Source organism: Anolis carolinensis, chromosome 6, assembly GCF_035594765.1.
Source record: "Anolis carolinensis isolate JA03-04 chromosome 6, rAnoCar3.1.pri, whole genome shotgun sequence".
Lineage (NCBI taxonomy): Eukaryota > Metazoa > Chordata > Lepidosauria > Squamata > Dactyloidae > Anolis > Anolis carolinensis.
Window position 1 is genome coordinate 2,616,279 of NC_085846.1, and position 7,075 is coordinate 2,623,353.

Genomic DNA, 7,075 nt, shown 5'->3' on the forward strand with positions numbered 1-7,075 from the left:
CACCCCGTGGCCCGCGCTCTCGCCCGGTTCTGGCGGATCCGGTCCAGGCACCACTGCGCCTCCCCCACCACGATCTCCAGCAAGTGCTGCATCACCACCAGCCTCCTGCTCACATCCTCCTCCTCCTCTTCGGGGGGCCCTATGGGGAGGGGGCCCGGACCCCAGTGTCTCTGTGGAAGAGGAAGAAAGGGGTGGGGAAGTCATTGGTGGGCTTCTCACTTCACCTGCAAAGTTTAAGCCCTCTTCGTTTATGGCTCTTTTCACAATCATGAGGCAGGGAGTTCCACAGGTCATATATATATGAATGAAGAGAGGAAAGATGGGCATAATAATAATAATAATAATGGTTTGCCAGCAATGAAAGCCTTTGACTAGACAATAATTGTAATAATTCCCTGCTGTCTTCCCTTAATTAGATGTATTATTATTTAATTAATAATAATAATTGATGTGGAAAGAATGAGTGAGAAAGAAGAAATGAAGGAAGGATAAATAGATGGAGGGGGAAGGATGAATGGGAGAGAAGGCGAAAGAAGGAATGAAAGGTAAATAGATGGAAGAGGGAAGAATGAATGGGAAGGAAGGAAGATTGGATGGATGGGGAAAGAATGAATGGGAAAAAAGGAAGGAAGGAGAGATAGATGGATACCAGAGGAGGAAAGAATCAATGGGAAGAAAGGAAGGAAAAAGAAGGAAAGAAAGATAGATGAATAGATGGAGGAGGGAAGGATGAATGGGAAGAAAGAGAAGGAAGGAAGGAAGGAAGAGAAGGAAGGAAGGAAGGAAGGGGAGAAGGAAGGAAGGAAAGAAATAGAAGGAAAGAAGAAAAAAGAGAAGGAAGGAAGGAAAGAGGAGGGCGGAAGGAAATAGAAGGAAGGAAGGAAGGAAGGAAGGAAGGAGGAGGGCGGAAGGAAGGAAATGGAAGGAAGAAAAGAGGAGGGAGGAAGGAAGGAAGGAAGGAAGGAAGGAAGGAAAGAGGAGGTCGGAAGGAAATAGAAGGAAAGATAGATGAATAGATGGAGGAGGGAAGGATAAATGGGAAGAAGGAAGGAAGGAAGGAAAAAGAAGGAAAGATAAAGAGATGGAGGAGGGAAGGATGAAAGGGAAGAAGGAAGGAAGGAAAGAGAAGGAAGGAAGGAAAGAGGAGAAAGGAAGGAAGGGGAAGGAAGGAAAGAGAAGGAAGGAAGGAAGGAAGGAAGGGGAAGGAAGGAAAGAGAAGGAAGGAAGGAAGGAAGGGGAAGGAAGGAAAGAGAAGGAAGGAGGAAGGAAGGAAAGATAGATAATTGAATGGGAAGGAAGGACATAAATTGATGGAGGGGGAAGGATGAAAGGAAAGGGAGGAAGATTTAAAGGAAGGGAAAAGAAGGAATGGGAAAAAAGGAAGGAAGGATAAAAAAGATGGTGGAGAAAAGGATGAATGGGAAGGAAGGAAGGAAGGAAAGATAAATAAATGGAGGAAGGAAGGATGAATGCGACGGAAGGAAGGAGAGAGAAATAGATGGTGGGAGAGAAAAGGATGAGTGGGAAGGAAGGAAGGAAGGAAGGAAGGAAGGAAGGAAGGAAGGATAGATGGTAGAGGAGGAAAAGATGGAAGATTGGATGGAAGGAATGGGAAAGAAAGAATAAATAGATGGTGGAGGAGGAAAAGATGAATGGGAAGAAAAGACAGAGGAAGAAGAGATGGGAAAGAGTGAAGGAAGGAAGGCTGGATGGATGGATGGATAGGGCTTGAGCCCAGCAGGTGAATCCCCATCTGCAATACATCTTGCCAAGCGGAAGGTTGAGAGTTCGAAGCCCGGGTCGGGGTGAGCTCCTGACCTTGAGCCCAGCTCCTACTTAGACAGCAGTTCGAAAACAAATGTGAGTAGATCAATAGTGGGGAGGTATTTCGATCAGAAAAAAAGGAGGAAGTTTACGAGCAAAGAAAGCTCTACCTGATTTCTCTCCTTCCAGCTCTGAGCTGTTTTCAAACTGTTTGGTAAACAGTGAGCTGGGCTTGGCAGTCGGGTGCTCACCCCGACCGGGCTTCGAACTGGGCACCTTTTGGACGGTAGATCTTATTCCTGCTGGTGACTTACCAGGAAGGAAGGAAGGAAGATTGGATGGATGGGGAAAGAATGAATGGGAAAGAAGGAAGGAAGGAAGGAGAAATAGATGGTGGAGTGAAGGATGAATGGGAAGAAAGGAAGGAAGGAATGGTGAAAGGAGGATGGGCGGAGGAGTGCAGGATGAGTGACGGGGTGGCTGACCTTTCCCCGCTGGGTGACCCCTGGGCCCAGCCGCTGTGTGTGTGTGGCCCAGGAGCTGAGGGCCAGGGCGAGGGCCAGGCCCAGGAGGGAGGCCCCCAGGTCCCAGTGCCTGCTCCAGCCCGGGTGGGGGGCCCGGGGGGGCGGGCTGGCGGGGGTCTCCATCTCCCCGTAGTAGGGGGGGCGCTGCAAGGGCCCCGCGGGCAGGGCCAGGGCCCAGAGGGGCAGCAGCAGCCGCAGCGCCCAGCCCGCCAGCACGGCCATCGTGGGCCTCCGTCCGGCGGTTGAGGCGGAATGGGATGCCCACCAAGGTTCTGGAACTGGAACTGGGAGGATGGGGATGGTGCAAAGGGCTTGGCCGTATGAGCTGAGGCAAAACTCAATCATTTGGGATGGCTGTGCCTTCTCTAAAGCATGACCTTTCAAAACACAACGGCGAGTGCTAAGGTCAAGGATCAGATGGCTTGCCCGTCCAAAGAAAAATACAGGCAGAGTTAAGCTCGCCCAATTTGTTAGCGAGTGTGTATAGCGGAACCAGTAGCGTCCAGTTAACACCATGTGCAAAAGACTCAGACCAGCAGAGGAATTGAAAGAACAAAGGAACTTTACTTGTTGAGTTGAAGTTAAGTAAACAGTTCAGCAATCGTACAATGTCCCTGTAGTTGCATAGGATCAATAACTAATCAATCAGCATTCAATATATCCAGCATAGCATATTTAAACTGCTACTTGACCGTAGCTAGAGAGCCTGTCTTTTCTGTGCTCTCCCTGCAAGCTCAGATTCCCAACTGACAAAACCCAGCCATCTGCCAGCAAACCGATACATTGTTTGAGGCGTGGCTTGCCTCTGCAAAAAGCTCAGCTCCCTTTTTGCAGAGATCTTTTGCAAGCAACTTTGCAAGGATTTCTTTACACACACACACACATAGCAATTTGGCGCAATACAATTCACTGATCGACATCACCCCATTTAGTCAACGACTAAAAGGGCAAGAGATGTAGGTCACTCTATAATGTTTAGTGAGTGGGAAAAGGGATGGAGGAAGAAGCTTAAATTCACATATGCGGCGGAATTAAAGGAGAATTGGTACAAGATCTTCTATAGATGGTACCTGACACCGGAAAGGTTAGCGAAATTTAGTAAGGGGAAAGGGGATGGGAAATGTTGGAAGTGTGGTAAGCATAAAGGTGAATTTTTGCATATGTGGTGGAAGTGTCAAAAGGTTAAGGAATACTGGCGTGATATTCATAAAGTAATGATGAAACTACTAAAGATTAAGTTTGAGATTAAAACCAGAGTATTTTCTGTTAGGAATAACAGACCTTCAGATGGACTTAAATACAGAAAGACTGTTTACATATATGACCACCGCAGCGAGAATCTGTCTAGCTAAAGTGTGGAAGATGCAGGAAGCTCCTAAGGTGGAAAAATGGACTTTGAAAATATTAGACATAAAGAATATGGACCTACTCACACAAGGAATTGCTCAGAATATTCTGCCAAGGAAAAAAACAGACTGGACATGTTTAAAAGATATAATTGGCTCTTAAGAATATCAAGGGCTTTGAGTGATCAATATGCCATTATAAAGAAAATATGAGGATGTAATGCTGGAGATCTGGAAGTGTCAGGGATGGGTAATGGGTGTTTTTCTTCTTCTTGTATGTGGGGTTCTGTTTTCTTTTTTATGTATTTGGAAAAGCGTAAATAAAATATTAAATAAATAAATAAATAAATAAACATCACCCCATGAAAGCCTGCATTGGAGATACACTTGTCTACTTGTATGCAGAACACATCATGCAACATATGTTTGACATATGGCTTGATGAATCCAAGGCTGGAGTTAACATGGCTGGAAGAAACATGAACATATACGCGGATGATACCACTCCGATGTCTGGAATGCCAGGAGGAGCCGTCTCACCAAAGGGAAAGAAAGAAGAAACGGCAAAGGCTGGGTTGCAGTTCAACATCAAGGAAACCAAGATTATGGTTTTTAGCCTTCCCTTTTTTAATCATTTTATGCTGTATGCCCAACTTTTATGACTGTTTACTGATGTTGATGTTTTATTGATGTGACATTTGTTTTATTCTCGATATTTGTTTTATTGCTGCTGTTGTATTGTTGCCGGGCATGGCCCCAAGTAAGCCGCTCCGAGTCCCCCCGGGGAGATGGGGCGGGGTATAAAAATTAAGTTGTTGTTGTTGTTGTTATTATTGTTATTATTATTATGGCAACCAGAGAGAAAACATGGCAAATAGAGGGAGAGGGAGAAAACATGGAGGCAGTGACAGACTTTGTGTTTCTAGGAGTGAAGATTCCTACAGCCAGGAAATCAGAAGACGTTTCCTTCTTGGGAGGAGAGCAAGGACCAACCTCGATGATCAAAGAGTGAAGAGTAGAGACATCACATTGGTAACAAAGGTCTGCGTAGTGAAAGCAATGGTATTCCCCATAGTAACCTACAGATGCAAGAGCTGGACCATTAGGAAGGCTGAGCGAAGGAAGTGCTTTTGGACTGTGGTGCTGGAGGAAAATCCTGAGCGTGCCTTGGACCTTGGCAAGAAGATCCACCCAGTCCATCCTCCAGGAAAGAATGCCCAGTGGCTGCTCACTGGAGGGAAGGATATTGGAGGCAAAGATGAAGGACTTTGGCCACATTATGAGAAGAAAGGAAAGTTTGGAAAAGATCATGATGCTGGGGAAAATGGAAGGAAAAAGGAAGAGGGGCCAACTATGGGCAATGTGAGTGGATGATGGGATCCTTGAAAGGACTGGTTAGACCAGGGGTCCCCAAACTAAGGCCCGGGGGCCAGATGCGGCCCTCCAAGGTCATTTACCTGGCCCCCACCCTCAGTTTTATACTATAATATTTTTAAATCATTTTAAATAATATAATATATTGTATATACATATAATATTGATAATAATGTTATACAATATAATACTAATAATACCATATAATATTAATTGTATGATATATATTACATATAATATTACAGTATAGTGGTATAGTTCAATATAGAATTATATAATGCTAATATTGTGCTATGCTAATAATATAATATATTGTATGTACATACAGTTGCTCTGAGTCCCCTTCGGGGTGAGAAAGGTGGGATATAAATGTAATAAATAAATGTAGTAAAGGAATAAATAATTAATTTTAGACTTAGGCTCGCCCAAAGTCTGAAATGACTTGAAGGCACACAACAACAACAACAATCCTAATTAACTTGACTTTCTCATTGGCCAGAAGCAGGCCCACACTTTCCATTGAAATCCTGATAGGTTGATGTTGGTTACAATTGTTTTCATTTTTAAATACTGTATTGTACTTTCATTGTTGTTGTTGTTCACTACAAATAAGACATGTGCAGTATGCATAGGAATTTGTCTGGTTTTTTTTCCAAATGATAATTTGGCCCCTCCACAGTCTGAAGGATTGTGGACCGGCCCTCGGCTTCAAAAGTTTGAGGACCCCTGGGTTAGACCTTGAAGGAGCTGCGGGTGGAAACGACTGCTGACAGGGCGTCTGGCCTGGGATGGTCCAAGAGGTCACCAAGAGGCAGAAGCAACTGAACGAATAAGCAAGAAATATCTTCATCCTGGGCCTAAGCCATGCCTACATAGATCAAAAGCAGATGATGGTCACACTCTGTTAGGAGCTAAAGTGAAAAACCAAATCCGCAAGAGACAAAGGAAGCCCCTCTCTTCGAACCTTCTGGCTTCAAAGGCCTCACCTACGTGACTTCACCCACGTACTAGATGGAGAAAGCTCTCCGAACCCACATGGGAATGTTACGAGGGTGCCGTTGTCGGTAAAATGGATTAGTATAGTGTGAAATTGTGCTTGGAGTTTAAAGCTGTGTGTGTAAATCCAGTAGTAAAGAGGTTAAATGCATAGAGCGGAAATGAAATGGCTAGAGTGTAACTTTGGGAAGATTCCGCTTTCTAGCCAGACGTAGTTTAGAGATAAGAATGGAATGTTGACTCTGATGTAGAAGGACAGAGTGGAGATCGTCCGGGCTGTCTTGTATATAGTTGGGAATAACAATAAAGTTTGAGCCGCTTAAATAAGCTGAACTAAGGCGTCCTGGAGCCTATTTTATTCCATGTGTTCTCAGCAGACAGCCAGATTGCCAGAGAAGGAATTGAGACCGGGAAGGTGATTTGTCTCAATCAACCAACTGACAGCCATAACCCAGGAAGAAAGGAAGGCCCTGCCTCCAGACCATCACCATCGTCATCGTCATCATCATAGTTGTCAGACTACTACAAGGCAAGCTATTTGTGGCCTTCGTGGACCCAAAATCAACATTCGACTCCATCTCAAGAAACATACTATGGGGAAAGCTGAATAAGACATTGGAGGACAAAAGACTTGTAGGCCTTCTGAAGGCCCTTTACAAAACACCTGAAGCCCTCCGGGTGTTTTGGACTTCAGCTCCCACAATTCCTAACACCTTCACATAAGACGGCTGGGATTTCTGGGAGTTGGTCCAAAACAACAAAGGTTGGGGACAAGCAACCTTTAGAAGGGCAAGCAGACTTGAGATCAGATGTGGCAACTGGGGCCAACTCTCTGGCAAGATGTCCATGTCCAATGGGATACGTCCAGGATGCATCCTTGCCCCCACCCTATTCATGGAGGAGACCCTTTTGGACCCCGATGGACCCCTGCCCAAACCTGGAACTAGAACCCCCTTCCTGCTTTATGCAGATGACGCGGCATTCACGTCACGCTTCAGGGCAGTCTGACAACTATTATGACGACGATGATGGTGATGATGTGTATGTTCCAGAACCTTTGTGGAACGGTCA